Raw genomic sequence first — 22,281 nt, 5'->3', positions numbered from 1 at the left:
TATTCTAAAATTAGATGCATATTCAGTAGAGCTGATGCTGATTCATACTACAGGCAGAATGTAGACAGTTATGAGTGGAACTGTTATCATCTTATCCAGCATATTATGTATTTTTCATCCTGGAAGAGAATTTCCGCTATTTGTAATTCTATATTTTTGCAACTTTAAAAATAATTCTGTTTAAATTAGCACTAGTTTCCATGAGCAGTCCTCATGCTGGACATGAGTGTTGGGTTGCAGTAGAAGTTTCCTCCTGAGTTGATCTCCTGTATAGTGTGTTGCATTAATTGACTGTGGAGTTCATGGGAAGTTGTGAGACATGTTTGGCGTCCTTGTATTTCAGCAGTAATTCTCCAGTATGAAAGCCTCCAAAGAGAATATGAGAAAATCAAGAAGGAGGTAAGACATTTGTTGTCATTCTGTCCTTTCTTTCAGTCCCCTTTTTTCCCCTTGCACTTCTACAAAATCTGTGCATGGTCTTAAAGGGATAGTTCACCCAAAAATAAAATAAAATATTTTGAAAATCTTGATATCATACAGAAATATAATATTTTTCAGCAGTTTCTTTCCATATAGTGAAAGTCAGTGGTGTCAAAACAGCATTGCACTGCATTGACTTTCATTGTATTCAAACAGAAAATTCTGTCATCACCTTTATGTTTACTACCATTCAAATGTTTGGGGGTTGTAAGATTTTTTTCAGTGTTTTTGAAAGAACACTTTTATGTTCACAAAAATGCATTTACTTAATCAAGATGGGGGGGTGGTAGATCAGAATGATTTCAGAAGGATCATGTGACACTATAGTCCGGAGTAATATAGTGGCTTCTGAAAATTCAGCTTTGCAATCACAGGAATAAATTACATTTTAAAATATATGAAATAGAAAATAGTTATACATTCTTGAAGGTGAATAAATGATGACAGAACGTTTATTTTTGGGTGAACTATCCCTTTACAATTATATTTTGGGATTGTTTTGCATTTAAAAAATTAAAATGTTTATTTTATAATTTTAAATAAGTAAAAAAAAAAAAAAACTCTTCTATCAGTGCATACTTTACTCAGTGCCACTAAACCTGCCATATATATGATAGATTTTTATGAACAATTATTTAATTTTGTTTCAGTGTAAAAAAAAAATGCAAGAGGAGAGAGATGATGCCTTACAGAAGCTGAAAGAATTTGAACAAGGTTGGTTTTTAAGATCTTAGATTCACTTCAAAGATCTTTAAATTCACTTAATGTCAATCAGACATCCTTCTGTGTAGTACATTAAAACAAAAGTGTATTGTAAATCCCATTGATTTATAAAGACTACTTCCACTTCAGTTTCTGAGGGAAATACAGGCTATGCTTTGCTCCTTTGGACTTTGATCCCAGGATATTGCAAGGACTATCACACCATTCCATACAGACACTCCTAGTTATTCCTGTAATCATCATTTCCATGTTTTCCAACAAGACATGTTTTAATGTTATTCAAACTGCACTAAATCAAAGCAACTGGAGTAGCTCTCCAAATCCTGCTACAATTTCAATGTGTGTGAACAAACTATGTATTTGAGTTTACATTTACTGTGCCCAAATGGGTATGAAATGCTAGGTAGTATGTTTTGATGAATACATTAGGTACCAAATTCAGATCTGAGATGTTCTTTTTGCAGACATGAGTGGAGCTATCGACCGCTTTCGCTCTCATAGTCTGATCTGAAGTTTGGGGTTGACATCAGTCACACACACCTGAGTGAGGGGGAAAGCGACAGGTTTCAGTCTCAAATGGGTTTTTCGGCGGTCCTTCCCTCGTCAAAACGCCACACTTCACCTCTCTTGCGTGTCTATACAAATGTCACCTTTTTTTTCTTTGCCAGGAAAACGTGGAATTCAAACGTGAATTAGAAGGCGAAATTTTAAAAAGCAGAACAAATGGCCAGTGGTGTTGGGGAGGGGGAAATCCATTACATTCTCATTTTAATGCACAAAATAGGTCATTATTTGATAGAGAAGAGCGCATGTTTTTGTGAATAATCTTGGCCTTTGCTCATGTTTCCTCTGCCATAAACACGTATTGTGTATGACTTCCACTTAAATAGTGGCTGCAGCTTCTAGCAGAGCAGCTGCATATTAGGAGCTATTACGTGATTTCATAGCTCTTGGAAAATTGCTTCTATTCAGCGCAAAGCGACTGAGGGGGAGGCTGGCTGGGTGGGGGGCGAACGAGCGAGGAAAAAGCCCCCAACACACAATCATGTCTTTTCAATTGGAGATGGCAAGGTTGATGACAACATGACCATTGTGTTCTAATGATAAGACCACAAAGGCATCTGCCCCCTCATCAAGCTTGGCGCTGTAGAAACAGCATCAGAGGCTTTAATTCACTTCTCCAACACCCAGGCCCGATAGCATTATACTTGGCGTCCTCGTGCACGTAATCACTGTCTGTCTCTGAGAAGACGCGTGCGCGAAGAGCCGGGGGTGGGGGAAATGGAGGAACGGCGCGAGAAGAAAAAGATTTGAAGATGTAACGTTGATGGCGAGGCCAAAACTTACAATTAAAGCTGCCAAGCCTGACGTCTGAAGTCTCCCCCTCGTCCCCCTCCTGCTCCACAACTGCCTCACACTTAGCCCGGTTTATGTGCAGCAGCTATTACAATTAACCTGTCACTTAGTGCTAGTACTACCGTGAGAGAGAGAGATGAAAGATGGGGTGGAGGGGGACCAACTGGCAGCTAAGTACTGTTTAATGAGTGACAGTGAAAGGCTTACATCAGGAACTTGGATATCGCAGACATGGGCGTTCATCAAGTTTTAATTAGGTGTCATTGGGAGGCAGCCGCTGACCGTGATGGTGCTAATTCCTGTTTTTGCTTCTCAACCACAATGTGTAATTAGTTAAGAGGCTGTGAGCTGGTCCGTGGCCAGTCTCTGGTGATTACGGACATAAATAAGGTAAGAGCTCCAGGCGTTAAGAGCATCTGCGGCTTCAATCTCGCCATCTTCCGCCTCTTTGGAGGTTGATAGATTGCGGCCACTCATCAGACTGACTGCGTTTTGAATTTGAATGTTGTATGTTAAGTCTCAAATCAGCTTGTTTTGAGACTCTTTTTGTGCATGACAGACTAATCATAAGCATTTAGGAATATATCTCAAAGAGAGACTCTTTAGAGACACTTTGGATTTTTGAAGGTTCTTGGATTTGACGGTGAAAGAAAGGAAACATCGCAGATAATTTGATTAACCCAAACAATGAGCCTCGGCTAAACAGGCCTGCACTGATCTCAGTCTCTTGTCCCTATAGGATCAGTATGAAGGGAAGCACTGAACTAATTCAAACAGATCTATAGAACAGGCAAAGCTGGAGAGGTTATTGAGTGGGAAAGAAAATCTGAAAGAAGGACAAATAAATTTTTTCAGCATAAATATGTTAATGTATATATTTAGTTTGGGGTCAGTTTTTAATGTTTTTGAAAAAGGTCTCTTGTGCTCTTCACAGCTGTATTTATTTGATCAGAAATACAGTAAAAAAAATAGTTATTTTCTGTTTGGATATATTTTAAAATGTAATTTATTTCTGTGGTGGCAAAGCTGAAATTTTACAGTCATTACTCCAGTCTTCATTGTGACATGATCCTTCAGAAATCATTCTAATATGCTGATTTGGTGCTCACAAAAAATCTGCTGCTGCTTCTGCTTAATATTTTGATACATTTTACATTACCATAACGATACATTACCCTGATAATCCTTCCATTAATATTAATTAATTAATTAATTAATAATTCCTTAATTATAATTTCTTTAAAAAAGTAGTGTGTGTATGTGTGTTGGAAATGGTTCAAATATGCAGATGATGCTGGAAAACTGTTCACTTAAATGGTCCAACAGAGTGATAGATCAATATTAATCCATATCAATCCATATTAATCTTTAAATTACAATTATGAAATAAAACGAAATGTATAATAATTATATATGAATTACAAAGATGTTTCAAGTAAATTTAGATGTACAGCATGTCCCACAACAGAACACTTGTATGACTACCATGACATCAGCTATTCAAAACAGTTCAAATCCTTGCGTTGTTTTAGCATGTGTTGTGGCCACCATAAAAACTGTAGTTTCAGCTGCTTCATACACCAGATGTCCCTAGTCAGCTTGCTCAAAAGGAGTCTGGAGAGCATGATAACTGATAAAGAGCTGTTCTAAGTTTCAGTGCTCTGGACAGAGTAATTGTATGATGTTGTGACCTTGTCTGTGAACGTCATGATGTACTGTGCTGACTGCTCCAGTGTGTGCATGACAGAAAATTAGTTGTGTGCCTGCCTGTAGTGACAACTGTAGTGTGTTTGTTGAAGAAAACATCAAAATATTTGACATATTGCTTGTCTTCAGTGTCACACAGGGTGATCGAGGAGGTGAACAACATTCAGGAGAATCTAGAGATCGAGAAGACATGCAGAGAATGTGTAGAAGCTTTGGCTTCAAAGGTGGGGTTTTACAATAAAGTTATGATTGTCTGTTCTTTTTTATTCTGTTTCATTTGAGTCCCCTTATTTCTGTTCTGTTTCATTTGATTATGTTGTGTTCTGGTTCAATTGATTCTCCTTTGTTCTGTTCTGATTCATTTGATTCTGTTCTGTTCTAATGTATTTAATTAGGGGCCAGGCCCCAAAGGGGCTGTAGCCCCTATTGTATCTGTATGTCTTCTTCTTATTATGAATCTTTTTCTTCCCAAAAGGGAGTCAATTGCAGCCCTATGAAGGGAACATGAAAATGCTGAATATTGGCACACTTGTAGTGATGGTCATGAATGGTGATCTGACCAACTTTGCGGTCTCTAGGGCCAACTCTGTAGCATCACCACAAGTTTAAACATATTTATTTTTCAAACGTTTAAAACTTTTGAACCCTTTGCTCTAGAAAAATGAAACTTAGTACAGTTGATTACTCTCTTCATGCTGATCACATTCAATAGCTTACATTAAGACTCCACCCATTACTGTAGTGAGCATTTTGGAAAGTATATTATTGGGGGGGGGGGGGGGTTCGCTGCTACTCCTTTAAAATTCGTCAAATTCTTATAAAAAATTGGCAGATATGATTTTTGGACCAAGCCGCATAGAAATGTCTGAACAGAATTTATGACCTAGTGGTGAAAAAAAAAGTTTTTTTGATTTTGTGACTTAATATGGTCGACCCGAAATTGGTTCAGAGGCTGTATCTTGGCCAAAGTTTGATCAATCGAAATGAAAAGTAGTATGCTTCATCAACACCATGATCTGAGGATTCATGCCAAATTACATAAATGACAACAATGCCACCTATGGATCATATGATCCAAAATATTGGCTGTTTTTGCCAGGGCTTGAAAACAAAGGAAAAAAAATCTATCGGTTCACTCCGAGCAGAATCGATATTTTAACGTTTCTGTTCCTGCGTTCCTCTGTATTATTTCCGTTCCTAAACCGGTTCGGGTAGAAGAAATACCGGTTAATAACGTTATTCAAAGAATATGAATTATTTGCCTATAATAGGCCTAATAATAATAATAATTATTATAAAGTACAGTGTTTTCTTTACTCAAAAAGAAAAAGAATCAAAAACAGGAAGAGATCCGGTAACGTTAGCCTTTAACCCGCTGCGCTTAGTCACAGCCAATACAGCATCATCTTTTCTAGATTTTGGCCAAATGTAGGCTACTAAACAAAAAAACAAAAAATCTATCAACACTTTAAAGACATTAAAGTATTTTTAAGAAATTTAAAAATGTTTGCTGCATTGTTAAAAAATGCTACTTGTATAAGATTGCGTTTTGAGAGTGAAAAAAAACATAGGCCTAAGTTGCGTATAGGCTCATGTCGTATTTTATTAGCCCCATTACATTAAGAAATAATTTAGGCTAAAATGCCAGTAGGCTAAAGCAAAATTTTTACAAACATTATAAACCCCATTATTAGTTTCTCTCCACAACAAATCCTCTAAAGTTAAGGCTATGCGTTTAGGCTATAAAAACGTCAATCCAAAAACAGATGTCTACCTCTCTCATTCGGCACAAATCCAAATGTTTCCATATTCGCAATGTATCTGGATGCTAAAATATTATTTATTATAGGAAAGGGTTTGTACTTTCATCATCATCCTTTACATTGGCTCTAACAGCACTGTGTGGCGCTGCTCACGCTGATAGCAACAAATTTTGTACAACGGAGCAGTATAACTTTTTATTTGTTTCTTTAACTGTATTCTATTTTGATAATGAACAGGCTGCAACGTCGCAAAAATATGTTGTGTGCGTGTGAGGCGCCGGCGCGATGGTCATACCAACGCTGGTTGGTTATAGGCTACAGATAGGAGCAAGACATTATTCAAAACTGTCAGGTTTTTGCAAACTTAAGAAAACTACTTTCTGCTGTCTCGTTTTCCTTTCCGAGAATTTTGGAACGCGTCACTATGAACCATAGCACACTTTTTTCTTTCGTTTTGTCATCTGTCAGTGATTTAAATGAAATATATTTCCTGTATACGCCTATATTCCTTTTTATGTAAGCCTATAGTTTTATTCTGTTTTCTCCGTTCACAGAAGCGCTGCATGTGCATGTGATCTGTTGAATCCTAAACTCTTAACGCCGGTGCATTGACTTTGCGACTTACCTATGATGAGTTCACAGCTGAGTGGGCATTTCACTCATTGACGTCAGAGTCACATTTGCAGGCCGTACTACTGCAAATTGTGATTGGTTGACAGCAAATTTCAAAAATTAAATGGAATGATAAAATAACATTATTAACTGGTTAATTGCCATTTCAAATTTTCGATTCTGTTTGGGACTATGAAATTTTATTTTGTTTCTGGTTCTGTTCCTGTCAAAATATCATTTTTGCTCCTTGAACCGGTTCAGAGCCCTGATTTTTGCTAATAACTTTTGAACTGTTAGTCAGAAAATCAATAGAACCATTCTGTCCACCATTTTGAAATTTTATCAAAACTTGCAATATCTTTTATATCATTTGACACACTTGCACAAAAATGGGTAAGTTTCACTGACAGGATGTCCCGGAAGTATCTGATAAGTTTTAATACAGTGCCACCTAGCATTCCAAAGATATATAGATTATTGCAAAAATGCTTATAACTTTTGAAAACATTGTCCAAATTGTTGTTTTTATATCCCTTCATTCCCTGGGTTATGCCGATTCTGATGATATTTAATATGTCATTTTCCATCAATGTGCCTGTCCGCCATAGCTTCGCATGCTAATCTGGTTAATGTGATAAGGAACTTTTTTTGTGAGCTCATTCTCAGACTGAAACCACAGAAGCCTGGTGAACATGCAAGAACGACTAGCTCAATGTGTTACACCACGGATCCTGAATGCTTCATGTGGTGGGTTCGAAACTCAGTGTGACATATGCCCAGACTGCAAGAGGTACTATGGCAAGAATTGATGCAGAAGTTGCAGCCATTGTGATCAGTGGATATAAATATTCCATGTCCATATTAATCTTTCAATTAAAAATATGAAATAAAACAAAATGTATAAATTATTATATAAGAATTACAAAGATGTTTCAAGTAGGGATGAAGTACACTTGTTGACTGGGATGACATCAGCTATTCAAAACACAGTTCAAATCCTTGCTAGCGTTGTGTTAGCATGCTCTTGGCCCCATATCGCTGCTTGTAGCTATATTTGTGTTTGTTTTGTTTGATTTCATTCTGTTTTATTTAAATTTATTCTGTTCTGTTTCATTTGATATTCATCTGTTCTGATTTATTAGATTTTTTTCTGTCATATAATTATGTTGTTTTATTTAATTCTGTTATATTTTGTTTCATTTGATTCTCCTTTGTTCTGTTCTGATTAATTGGATTTTCTTCTGCTCTCTGTTGTGTTCTGTACTGTATTTATACTTTTTTGGGATTTGATTCTGCTTAATTTAATTCTCTTGTGCCCTTTTTCACGTGATTTCTCTTTTGTTATTTTTCATTTGATTCCTTCCTTTCTGTTCTGTTCTGATTCATTTGATTTTGTTCTCTTTTGTTTCCTTTCCTTTGATTCTCCTTTGTTCTGTTCTGATTCCTTAGATTTTTTTTCTCGTCTGCTATCCTCTGTTCTATTCTGATTCATTTCATTCTGTTCTTTTTGTTTGTTTGTTTGATTTGATTCTGTTTCCCTTGATTATCTTTTTATCTTTTTCATTTGGTCTTGATACTTTATGTTCTGTTCTAATATCCTTTGTTTTCTCGTTTCATTCAATTCTGCTCTACTCTTCTCAGAAACAATATTTCCAGAATCATATACCCATGTTTTCGCTTATGCTTTCATGGTAAATAAATTGAGATCTACCATGCCTCTATCCAACCACCCTTACATCCATTTATTTCCTCCTCCATCCTGAACAAAGTACACACAATTGTACTCCACATGTGCAGTCAATCCATTCAGTTCATGCTGGAGTCAATCTTAAAGACTGTCTCCCTCCCATATACCTGCATCTTGGTGTTGACTGCCAGCCCACCTCACTGGACCCGCTCATTACAGAAGTATTCAATTTGTCATCAGTCCCAGCTCAGCACATTGTTTAGTTGAGTTTCAGTTCTGCCGTTCAGGCTCAGTCGGGTCTAAAAAGTGAAGTGGCATCTACACTGAGCGCTCAGCAGGTAAATGGATCTCTAAAAGCCCAGGTGTGTGGCAAATTAGTGGGAACGATTACCAGCTCATTGCCGTCTCTCTGATGGATGAATCAACTTTCTTCTGCTGTCTGTCGGTGATGAGCGCTGATCACCACACACAGAGAGAGAAATGAGAGAACAGTAGCAGTGAAAGGAATAAAGACACAGATAAAAGAGATAAAGACCAGGAGAAAATAGTCTTTAGATTGAAAAAGGACACTGTTGTCCTGCGTTTTAGAAGCAGGCTAGCTGTCATTTGATGTCTTTCTGTGTCGAAAATAAGAATATATTTCACTGTGCAAATGAAAACGGACGAGGTTTTTTTTTTTTTGTACTTGACAAAATAGACTGAGGTGACAACCCTGCTGCCTCATTGTTATTTAGCGTGGATGACAGGATTTTTGTCCTGCCATTTCTTGAGAATCGCTTGTTAGATTTCTCTTGAGGTATAGCTCCATTTTTTTCCTTGAAGTATTTGAAGCCATCGCAGATGTTTTCTGAGAGCTGCGGTTGAGGAAGACCGCAGAGCATTTCATTTGTACGAAGGAAATAGACCTGCAGCTGGGCCGTTTTGTGCCTCAGCATTATGTGTTGGATAAAAGCTTGATTTAACCAATCAATGGTTTCCTGACATCCTTAAATGCACAGCCCAGCTTGTTCTGTGTTCACCGACGGCCACTGCGCATGAAAACTGGTGCAGATGCCCTTTGTCCTGGCTGCTCTGAACATCCCTGCTACGAGCCCCTCACGTCTGTGTGACTAACAGCAGGAGAGTCCTGTAGGTTTCGGCCTCCACAGGTTTGCTCATCTTCCATCTGTCAGGACACATGATTGTTTGAGGATGCAGTTGATGTCTGTCACTAGTTGCTCTTTCAACTTCCGATTTATCTCAAATATCTCATGTCTTTATTATAAGGCAGGAAACACTTTGCATCAGATTGGTCTCTCAAGTCCAATGTTCTTGCATTAAAATCATTGATTTTAATGTTTTTGAAAGAAGTCTCCTATGCTCACCAAGATAGCAAGAAAGTATTATTACAATTTAAAATAACTTTTCTATTCTTATATTTTTTTTAAATGTTCAAAAAAATGTGATGGCCTTTGATTGTCTTTAATCCAGACTTCAGTGTCACATGATGCTACAGATGTAATAAATATTTCTATAATAAATATTTAAGATATTGCTAATTTTCTCTGTTTTTACATTTGTTATCTAATTTTAACTTAACAACTTAATCTTTTAAAACCCTAAATATTTAATAACACTATAAAATGTCACCATTAGCATATCTCAAACAAGATACTCATTTTCATAAGGTACATTATTGGCCTAAATTGGATAACTTTTAGTGTTTCTATTAATCTATTTATATAAAACTGTATTAAATTTTAATGCTGGCCATTTGTCTGCCATGAAAATTGCTATCACCTTGGTATTTTTTTGATATTGATCATATCTGTAATATAGGTGTATTCTTTAGTATATTTTGCCATAATGAGCAGCAGACATTATTCCACTTATTTTTGGGCTACTTAACCAGTAAATAAGTAAATAACTAGACATGAAATATTGATTGTCGCAGTATTTATGTGAACTAACCTTGCAAATATTTATAAGACAAATGTGGAAGACTCTGACTTGTTTTGCATCTCAGCCCCGCAGAATGGAAATAAATCTCACTTCTTTTTTGAAAGTGTGAAGGATACGTTGTGAAAATTACAGCATTGACTCATCCCAAATTTACATTTAAATTAGTCCAAAAATTTTGGTAGGTGTGATTGGAGGATGGCAAGTGGAATTGTCTCAAATAGTCTCAACATTTCACCGGTATGATTTATTTAGTGTATATGACGGCTGTAATTTTGTCTGCCAAGAGACCCTGAGGCAGACAAGAAAAAGAGAAGAGAAAAAAAATCATAATCAATTTCTTAAACCTTGGAACATTTTGAATTAAAAAGCAGTAATGGATGAGGGTTCGCGAGTGGTGGCAGGCAAATCAAAGTGCAATGCAAACACATGACATTTTGTTTTGATGTGTGATCAGAGGAGATGAGGGGCCTGGCCACCTCGGGACACACGTCTGATTTCTGCCACTGTGTAATTTCACCGCTGCGCTCTCATCAATGCCAGATGATTATCACAGAGCGAGCATGTATGCGTGTGTGTCTGCGTGTTTATCCCCATATTATGTGTTGTTGATTGCGTTTTTTAAAAGATGCATTCAGCAGGAAGGATGGCATCAGGAAATGGATTCACGTGCTGTGCGTCCTTACTTGGATGTCATTAATAAAGGCTTGTTAAAGAAGGGGCTTTTTTTTTTAAATCCTGCCTCCCACTCTTTTTCTCTCTCTGACCGGAATGTCATCTGGGACTAATTTACATACCTCCACCCCCATTGGCTCTCTGAATTTCCATTAAGTGGCCTCCCTAATTGAAGTGTGAATGACCAGTCTTAAATTACTTTAATTGGATGTTCAAAAAGGTAAAATTTCTCGGATGCAGGTATGTGCATGTGGCAAGGGAGGGGGTCCGTGGCCACACATGATAGAATGCTGTAATTATTTACGAAAACAGGAGTGTCTGCTGCTCCTGTATATGTGTAATGAAATGTCTATTATTTTGCCCTTGATTATTGCTCTTTTCCAGAGTGTTCGTGCTGTGTGTGTTTGGCTGTGTGATTGAGGGGAATTGCATGGGCACCCGCTGGGGTTCCAGTGGGCTGGTCTGTCTACATGCTGCTGATTTGATTTCTCATATCTTTTCGCTCTGTGACAAATGCAGAAAATCACCGGCTTGGGTTTTATATCATTTGTGGTGTTACTGGTGTCATTTTGATCTCTGATTATTCCTAAAAGTATGACGACATTGACCTCACTAGATTAACTTTTTCTTATGTTGTCAATAGACACTGGATTTTCATTCTCTTCACCGAGACCAAGATAATTCATGTTTTGATAGTGTAGCTCAATTGGTACTGTGTGATGCTAGCAGCACTCAGATCATGAGTTCAGATGTATACATTAAATGCACTTTTAGCTGCTTTGGATAAAAGTATCTTTCAAATACACAGATGTATGTCTTTCTCTCAGTTGAACAGACAGAACCGTTCTCTGAAGAGGAAGAGTATGCTCTATATGTCCCACCTTGGTGCCGATGTCATCGCTGAGATCAGTCTGGATGATGATGATGATGAAGATCTACAGGAGGAGGAGTCAGGTGTCTGTAGCTCCTCCCACTGTCAGATTGTCATTATAGGTGGGTCAATGCACTGTCAAACAATGTATTGCTTAATAAAAAAAATTATAACTTTAAACTTTTTGCATCCGAAGATTAATTTTAAAGGTGAAGAGTATAATTTATATGGCACAGGCAGCGAAAGAATTGCAGTTTTTTTTCTAAATTAGACGCCTATGCCATTAAGTGTTTAGTTTTTGAGGCTATTAGATAATTAATATTTTAATACAGAAAAATACAGAACATTTAATTTATGTATTTGTTTGTTTAATTTGTTTTAGATATTAAATTTAAAATATTTTTACACTTTACACATACAACAACAGTTCAGAGTAACAGGCTTTTGTTTTTCAGTGTTATATTAAATGTTTTATTTATTTATTTATTTATTTATTTATTTATTTATTTATTTATTTATGTGTTTTAAATATTGAATGCAATTTTTTGAAAGATCTTTATATTGAAACAACAGTTAAGCAACAGTTGAAAGTGACCACAGGCTTTTTTTCAAGCACTGAAAAGGACAAACCAAATATTAGGTCATACAACAAATGCTTCTTGTGAGAGACAGACTAAAAATGCAAGTCATATTGCCCTCCAGTGCAGTTCTCAATTCAAATGTTTGGTTACGAGACACTTGAGAATTTTACTGCAGAGTTTTGTTTTTATTTATTATTATTAATACTTGTCTTGTTTATTTGTGCTAGAGCTGAAGGATAAACTAGAGGTGATCCTGGCTGAGAAGAAGCAGATTACAATCGATCTGGAGGCGACAAGAGAGCAGCTCTGCCAAACTAGGCAGGAAGTATGTGAGAAAGGCATTTGATCTTAGGTTTTACTGCATTAACTTACTACTCATCTTTAAGAAAGATCTACCGTGCATCATTTTAAAAAGGTCTACAATATACACTCTAAAATCTTTTTTTAATGAAGAACAAATTTTTGATCCACCTCCTTAAAGTCTTTAACATTAACCCTTGCCATGTTTCACAGTGAGGGGCCTGTCTTTGTGTCATGTTGTTTAGTGTTTCAGATGAATCAGTTTAACGCAAATAAATGAAGCCCTCGCTCTCCCTTTCTTCCTAAGCTCCTGAAAGAGAAACATGATAATACTGTTTTAATAGCTGAAACATTCCAACAAAAGAAGCTCTTGGCAAAATACAACAGAGGTCAGTTGTGCTCCTGTTCTCTTCAATCTTATCAATCTGTCTCTCTCTCTGTCTCTCTCTCGCTCTACTGCTTTCCAGTCCCGACATTAATTTTCCTTACTGCTGTACTCGCACTCTGCTACATCTTCATTACTTCATTCAAAGCCTATACTATGTTTCTTGTATAATTATTACAATAACAATAAGTCATACAGTATTTTTATGCAGATCTGAGTGATTTCTGACAACTTTAGCTTGATTATAGACTCAAACAGATCATGGAAATATCACAGAAATCTGAATGCAGAAATTCAATAGGAATTTAAATTATACAGTATTCAATATTGTGTGTTTGAAATGTTTGCCAAGGACATCGGGGCTCAAAGGCTTTCCTGTAAATGTGTGTAGTTTCTCAGTATGCTCTAGATGAGTTTGAGGCTTTGCAGGAGGATCTAAAGCTTGAGAGGGACCTGCGTTCTGAAGCAGAGAAGTTTGCACATGAGGTGAAAGCTCAGTTTGGTTTAATTTCAAAATGATTTTATTGAAATGTATAAGACATTCCAGGAACTCTGAATATTTCTGGATTCCTGGAATATGTTAAATGGTGTGAATGTGTGTTTATCTCTTTGTCTCTCTGTGGGTGAATGAAGATGCTAGTAGAGCAGAAGAAGCTGAAAAGACAAAGCCAGATGTTGATCCCGAGTGTGTCTCCAACAGAAGCTCTACAGAAAGCTCTGGCAGAGATCAACACACTGACACACACTTTAGAGACACAGAGACTGGAGCATCAACAGAAGGTAACACAAACAGACACACACATTAATCCCCACACTGTCCATTAGTTCACAGTGTCCTGAGAGGGTGCCGACTGAATATCATTAAAATAATAACAGAAAAACCAATCGAATCAACCCTTCCCAGTTTCACACCAAAACACACACCCATGCAGTTCATACTTGCCTTGCCTTTTCTAAAAGGCTTAAAAGATAAGACCAAGGCAAACTAAACTAAATAATAATATAGACAAATAAAAAAACCAATAAAAACACACAACAAAATTATCAAAACTTCATCCAAAATTGAAATAAAAACAGAAAATATATTACTAAAAACTATAATAGTATCTCAGTGACAGTAAAAATCACTGGTCCAGTGTCCCAGCAGCTATTTTTTTGTATAGTAAAAAATGGTAAAGTAGACCTGTTCGCCATTTCATTTGATGAGATTATGACAGAGTTTTCATTTTATAAGTGAATTATACCTTCAAAGTTCAAAGATCACATTCCATTTTTACCCCCCGTGTTTTTGTCTTTGATTGTTGTGTTGTGTATGTCGGTGGACTTCAGGTAAAGGCTCTTGAAGAGCAGATACACAGCAGTGAATTAAAGAAGCAGCTGACAGCATTACAAAGACAGATTGAACTGCTGGAGGAGGAGAGAAAAGAGTGGCAGCACAAACACACTAAAGCTGAAACCGAGGCCAAAGACCTCAGATTCACAGGTACCAAGTATGGGGTCGGTTTTTAGATTAGTTTTTAGAAGTGTCTTATGCTCACCACAGCTGCATTGATTTGATCAAAAATACAATAAAAACAGTAGCATTGTGAAATATTATCACAGTTTAAAATAACTGTTTTCTATTTTAATATAAATGTAATTTATTCCTGTGATGCAAAGCTGAATTTATAGCTGCCATTACTGCAAATATAGTCTTCAATGTCACCTGATCCTTCAGAAATCAATCTAATATGCTGAATTGGTATTCAAGAAATCTTATCTTGCTCTAATCAATGCTAAAATAATCTAGTGGAAACCATGATATATTTTTTTTCAGGATTCTTTCATTTATAGAGATTTCAAAAGAACAGTATTTTATTTGAAATAGAAAAGTTTTGTCACATTATACATTTCATTGTTGTCACTTTTTATCAATTTAATTCATCTTTGCTAAATAAAACTATTAATTTAATTTATTAAAAAAAAATCCTACTGGTCCAAACTTTTGAACAACACTTAAAATAACCCAGTGTTTGTATGTGTGTTCTGTAGTGGAGGAACTGAAAAAGAAGCTCCAGCAGGTCTCTAATCAGCTGTCCCTGGACCCCCTCCTCCACCTCCACTTTCTGCCCCCTTAAGTAACCCACTCAGGTGAGTGTCTGTTTGTAATGAAAACCATCAAAATGAAGAAATACAACTTAGGGTGCTTTCACACTTGGTTTGCTTGCCTGGTCCGAACCAGAGTTCGATTGCTCCCCCTGCCCCTGCTGGACTGCGTTCATATTATATTATTTGGGTCCGAACCATGGTTCGTTTGCGTCATCAGGCCAGCAGCTGTTTTAGGGGAAAGTCGTGGCCTAGTGGTTAGAGAGTTTGACTCCTAACCCTAGGGTTGTGGGTTCGAGTCTCAGGCTGGCAATACCACGACTGAGATGCCCTTGAGCAAGGCACTGAACCCCCAACTGCTCCCCGGGCGCCGCAGCATAAATGGCTGCCCACTGCTCCGGCTGTGTGTGTTCACAGCTGTGTGTGTGCACTTTGGATGGGTTAAATGCAGAACACGAATTCTGAGTATGGGTCACCATACTTGGCTGTATGTCACGTCACGTTTAGCCTGTTGCTTAGTAATGGCGGCGCAGGAGAAGCTGGCAAATGCATGACATTGCTCTCTGCACTTTTATATGTATATTTACGTTTCTGAACCGTTAGTTTTGTTTACAAAGCTTTGGTACATAACGGCACTTACGTCTGTCTTACGAATGTACTGCAAATGATCTAAAAACACTGAAGGCGAACAGAAATGAGATATACAGCTCTCTGCTTGCAGCACGTCAGTCACGCTCGTCAGGAAAGTGAGTCAAACACACACACAAACACATTTTTATCGAATAATACGTCATTAATAGCAGCTCACTTCCATGATTTGGTACAATTGCGTTCACATCCGCAGCGAACCATACCGGAGTTCATATGAACCGTACCCTAGACCACCCTTTTTTTAATTGGACTCGGGTACAATTAGCAGGTGCGCACCTGAGCTCGGAAGACAGCGTTCACATCATCCAAACGAACCGAACTATGATGTCAATTGTGTGCACCAAAAGTGCTAGTGTGAAAGCACCCTTAAAAGTAAAACATATCTCATGGAAACTTCAGTCATTAGGCTGTTTGCTCATTGAGAAGTTTCAATGACATATTTCTTGTTGAAACAGGAAATGTTGCTTTAATTCTTTAGTTTTCTTTTGTCTCTGTCTCTTTTAGCTCATTACTGTCTATACTTCGTAAGAAAAAAGATGTGAGCACTGAAATTGCATTAGTGGAGAAGGACTCCTCTGAGAAAACCCCAGGCAAAGAATGAAGACCCATCGGAGTTCATTTCCAATCTGTAAACCTTTTGTTTTATTATAATTTATACATGAAAAGTTTACATAGATTGATCATTTAAAAGCACCAGTAATCAGTGATGGCTGATGGTTCAAGGTTTTTTTTTCATTTTTTCGTTTCTTTAGCAGGGCTGCCCTACAGTTGTGTTCAACGTCAAACCACATGAAAGATTTCAGACGATTATGTTGAGCTTTCTGATCAGTGTCAAAAATCTGCAGTGCATGGAGTCAGATGGAATGTAATTAATGTACACTTTAACACAAAGTATACTTCTGCTCTTTATCACAGTAGTGGGTAAAAATGAAAGACTTGGTCAAGTTCAAGTTTGTCCTTAGCCATTTCTTTCAGCCTTATACTAAAAAACAAGGTGGGAGAAAAAAAGGAAGACTTGCAGCATTTTGCTGAAGGACAAACACTTTTGTACAGAGTTTGGATAAGTCATTACCCATTTATGCTTAAAAAAAGTTGACAATTTTTCAATTATTGGCATGATGTTCAGATTTATAGAATTTGACCAGTGAACTTTAGCCTTCCTTTTATCACTAGCGCTTGATTTGCTTTTTCACTGGGTTTGAATATTTACACGGAATGGTGATCTTTGAATGGATTGACTAAAATTCTTTCACTTCCTATAATAAGTATAAGTGCGGGCCAAAGCTTAGATACTTTCTCAAATAATTTCAGTTTTCTTTCAGGTGTTCTTGTTAATATTGAACAACATTTTTATGATCTCATATTAACATAAGAATATAATTTTACTATAATCTAGCTCTGAAACTATAATCTAGCTCTGAAATGCAATTTTAGAGCCTTCGCAAAAGAGAATGTTTAGAGAGATTTTTATAATGTCAGAAAAAACATCAGACTGGTGAGCAGGTAATATTTATATTTCTTTGTTACAGTTAATGACAGAATGACTAAAAGAGTTTGCCAAGGACACTTAACAAAAAAAAAAAAAAAAAAAAAAACATCATAGATCAACTTTCTTTTGATTTCTTTTTTTATTATATTTGTGCATGCCAGCACAAATAGAAACCTTTGCAGTTCTGTTTAGTGGTGTCAGTATGTCTGATATTATTCTGTGTCTGAAATGACTGCTAATGAAAAGCAGCAGAGGTGTTTATCTACATCTGTGTTGATCTGTTTAAATGTGCTCTTATAGAAATCCCATTTGTTTGTCTGTGTGTATGTGTGTGTGTGTGTGTGTGTGTGTGTGTGTGTGTGTGTGTGTGTGTGTGTGTGTGTGTGTGTGTGTGTGTGTGTGTGTGTGTGTGTGTGTCTGACAGAAAAGGACATCAGACATCAAGCTGTGGATGAGATGATGCAGCGAATCAAAAAAGGAGTTCAACTCCGACATGTTTGCCAGAGATCCAGCAGAGCCAGACAAGGACCGGTACACGTTTCATACAAACTCATACCAACACAAAAACCCTCACTACTTTAAACTTTCTTTAAAGAAAGTATTCAGTGAATCAGTGTCATTTAATGAAATTACTAATACTATTAGCCGATCAAATATAATCAGAAATAAATACTTTTATTTAGCAAGGATGCATTCAGTCGATCTGAAGTGACAGTAAATATTTATAATGTTACAAGAGATTTCTATTTCAAATAAATGCTATTCTAGAATCTTGTTAAAAAGTAGAATAATTTCCACAAAAATAGTAAGCAGCAACTGTTTTCAACATGGAAAATAATATGAAGGGTTTCTTGAGCATCAAATCAGCATATTAGAACGATTTCTGAAGGATCATGTGACACTGTGAAGACTGGAGTAACGGCTGCTGAAAATACAGCTTTGCATCACAGGAATGAATTACATTTCAAATATATTCAAATAGAAAACAGTTATTTTAAAATATAATTACATTTCACAATATTACTGTTTTTGCAGCCTTGGTATAGTAACGGAATCTTTCTGTTTAGAAGTTTAGAACTTTCTGTCAAGTGTCCCGGCCCCTCCTCCTTGCCTGGGACACGCCCTCCGTCGCCATCACCGAAGTCTGAGCTGGAGAAAGCCCTGCACAGACGTAGGGAAGCGCTGAAGGCTGCAAAGAATAATAGTCAGTCACACACACACACACTTCAGCACATTTTTTTCTGTCTCTTGAACCAGATCATCTGTTTAACTTTTCAACCATTCCCCTCCAGCGAATTCCAGTATTGCTCTGGATCTTCCCCATAAGCAAACCCAACCAGAGCCAGGCCAGAACACAAGGGACCAGGACACTGTAACACACGACAACCACAATATACACTGATTAGCTCAAGCCTTCATAGGAGCTCATAGGTTGTGAGTATCTGCTCTTTTATGTAGAGCCGTAAAGTTACACACAAACAGAACATTTTGAGCGTAGTTCATCCAAACTAACCAAACACGTGACTACAAAATCTATTTTTTCCCAATTGTTTAATTTTTATCTTTTGTTTGGTTCAAAGTGGGTCTGTATTCACTTTCCTTATCCATAACAAAATATATTTTATATAATGTATGAATCAGTGTTTTAGCATAAACTTTTTTGTTAAGAAATTTATATTTTTATTTAGGAAGGATGCATTAAATTGATCAAAGTGACAGCAAAGAATTTTACATTGTATATTTCAATTAAATGTTGTTTTGAATTTTCTATTCACCAAAAAATCCTGGGGAAAAAATTATCTTTGATAATAATAATTTAAAAAAAGTTTAGTTCTTGGGCACCAAATTAGCAAATAAGAAGGATTTCTGAAGCGTTCCCATCACAGGAATAAATTATATTTTTAAATGTATTAAAATAGAAAACAGTTATTTGAAATTGTAATTATATTCTACAATATTACTGTTTCATTGATTTTTTTTTTTTTTGTCAAATAAATATAACCTCTTGAGCAAATGTTTCAAAAACATTTTACAAAAAAAAAAAAAAAAAAATCTTAATGACCCTATATTTTTAAACGGTAGTGTATGTGCCACTTATACAAGAAACTGTCAGAATGAAAGAAGTAAGCGATCACATATATTGTAGTGATCTCAACAATGTTATTATAGCAAATTTGAGCCCACTTTGGGATAAAGTCTGAGATTTCAGGATAACTCCAATATTCTTCACAAACCAAATGATCTAAACTGTCAGTCTGCCTACATTTTATAGCTTTATGCTGTTACAGCATGTCAACAATTTGAGTCTGTTTTATAAAAATAAACATTTGATACTTGAAAAGTACTCTGGAGCTATGAAAGAGAAACCCCTAAAAAAATAACTTCTGTTTGGAACAAGCACATTAGTCACGTTTTATTATCTTGAGAATGTTTAAACTTCTATAAGTGGTATAATGTTTGTTTTGTTTTATCTTCACTTGGAGGGACTTTGAATGCCTTTGAGGGTTTAATAGTAGTGAAACAAAATCCCTTCCATTCCACAGTCTTATACTTTGGCTGGACCATCCCCAGTGAAAAAAGTTATTGACACATGCTTTGTCTGTGTGAGAAGCATTTCTGGAGGGGCGCTGGTGACTAGCCTTGAACATGTGCCAACCTAGTGTGTTTTCTAATGGCTTTGGCTAGACTAGTATTAACCTTGTAACGTCCCACTTGGTAATTACAAGGCACTGGTGTGAACTTATCCCCTTTTAACAGTCTTTTTACTGTTTCATGAGCCTGGATATTTGATCATATTCAGTGCTGGTCTTTCAAAGAATTGGGAGAAGAGAGGCAATTTCAGGTTGTCAATCAAACAAGACAGATTTTTAAAATAACACAATGAATTGATGCTATTTGTACGTTTATTGACTGAGCTGTAATAAAATGTGTTATTCTTTTTCAAATTGTTGTCATGCCAACATGACAATAACATGCTACTGAATAAAATATATAAAGCGGTTTAACTGAAGCATTTTGAAAGTATGTATAGTCACGGACCTGAGGAGGTTTCATTTATGTCTCCCTGAGGATACATTGTGAGAAGCAGCTGATCTTTGTGACTCTCTAAATGCTTCATTAAAGGAGATCAGACTTTCGTGAAACGTTATTATACAGCAGAATACTTTTCTGAACCCATTTTCTGGAGCTGAGCACATACCTGCTTTTGTCATATTAACTTCCAGCAAAGATGACATAGATAGCTTTATTGGAAACGTCAACGGAAGGAGCAGCTTTTTGAAATTTCATGACTTTTTTTTTCTCCCCCATTTGAAATGCGGAGTTCAAAATGTTCATATAGTCAAATTGTGATTACTATTTTTTTTTTTTTATGACACGGAATCTACTATTAAAAAAATACCTGATAATGATGTTTTAATGCCCTTCGAAACTTTGTAGGATTATATATAAGGTAAGATTTCTGATGTTTTTTGAAATGATGTTTTTAAATAACTGTTTTCTTTTTGAATATATTTTAAAATGATTTATTCCTCTTGACAAAGCTGAATCAGCATCATTACGCCAGTCTTCAGCTTCATATGATCCTTCAGAAATCATTCTAATATGCTGATTTGCTGCTGCTTTATATTTTTGTGGAAACTTATTTAATGGAGCCTTGCTGAATAAATTTATTAATTTGTTTAAAAAAACAAAACAAAAAAAACAATCGTAGTACCCCCAAATTTTGGATGGCAGTGTGAGTATGCTCAAAAATAATTAAATAAATAAAAACATTAAAAACACAAAGTCTTTTAGACCTTGACGTAAAGGTCTTTTTGATAGTCTACAGGGATGAAAAATTATTCTGGATGGGTTTAAAGCATCGCCTTTTGACTTGAGGACAGTGGTGAAGTGTTTGCTCATTGGCATTTTGGGTAAACATTTTCTACGTTTCACATTGTCCACTGTAAATCTGACCCTTGAAATTTTGTATCTTACCCCATCCAGTCCACAGAGAAGCATTTTATTCTGTCCAAATCACACACTAGATCAGATTTACACAACGGTGTGACGTTTGTCATGCCTCGTTACTCAACAGGATTTCATTTCCTCTGGTGAGCTGCAGCTGCTGTGATGTTGTTGTGCTGTGAAACAGGAGATGTGTGTGTCTGTGCTGAGGCTCAGTGACTCTTTCCACTGCTTTCACATACTTAGGCACAATTTCCAGCGTGGCTTAGAGCTCTTCATGGGGTTAAATCTTCCCAGACACAAAAAGAAACTTTATTTCCTCTCTCTTTCTCTCTCTCTTCTTTTCTCTTTTTTTTACTTACCTGACCCTGACCTGCAACAGAGAATAACACACACTGTTATATACTCCAATTCAAGGCTGTGTATGAGAAGTGTTAGTGTGGACTGTCATTGTGTTGTGTGAATGGAAGAGCTTTGTGGAATGTTGTTGTGCCATTTCAGATCTAGCTTTGAATCTTTGAGGTCCATTGAAAGCCACAAGGATGTTTGTAATGTCACACATTGTGAATCTGGTAAACAGCGATGTTAAATGTTGGTTAAACTACTGTTGTTCATAAAAAGTTATCGTATTTAGTTGAATGTCAGTTTTGCAGTCAACTAGCTGTATACTAAAGCCCATATAGCATGAGAGTCGATATATATTCAAGTTTATATTAAAAAAGTCTTTTGTATATAGGCTAGTAAGTTTTATTTTTTTTCTCACAGTTTTTAGGTTGTTCTACTGGTACAACTTTATTTATTTTAATTACACAGCTCTGTGGAATACTTAATTCTGATTGGTCAGTTGCGACATTCAGAGGTATGTTATCCTTCAATAACAACCGATAAAAGCTAATAACACAGGCTCATCCGGGTAACTGAAGTCAGCGCTATACTCTTGCTAGGAACTGTTTTTTCTTGGTGGAAGCTTTGCATTTGTTTAGCTAATAAAATATTAAAACTTGTTTTAAAATTGTTTACAATTATTTAA

At 36.4% G+C, this 22,281-nt stretch overlaps 1 pseudogene; it reads left to right on the top strand.

The window, feature by feature from the left end:
• The first annotated feature begins 297 nt into the window (after positions 1-297).
• LOC109071091 lies at positions 298-19,236 on the top strand (annotated as a pseudogene).
• The last annotated feature ends 3,045 nt before the right edge of the window (positions 19,237-22,281 follow it).

This window comes from Cyprinus carpio, chromosome A17 (assembly GCF_018340385.1).
Source record: "Cyprinus carpio isolate SPL01 chromosome A17, ASM1834038v1, whole genome shotgun sequence".
Lineage (NCBI taxonomy): Eukaryota > Metazoa > Chordata > Actinopteri > Cypriniformes > Cyprinidae > Cyprinus > Cyprinus carpio.
Note: the sequence above shows the minus strand (reverse complement) of the source record. Positions and strands in the feature narration are given on the sequence as shown.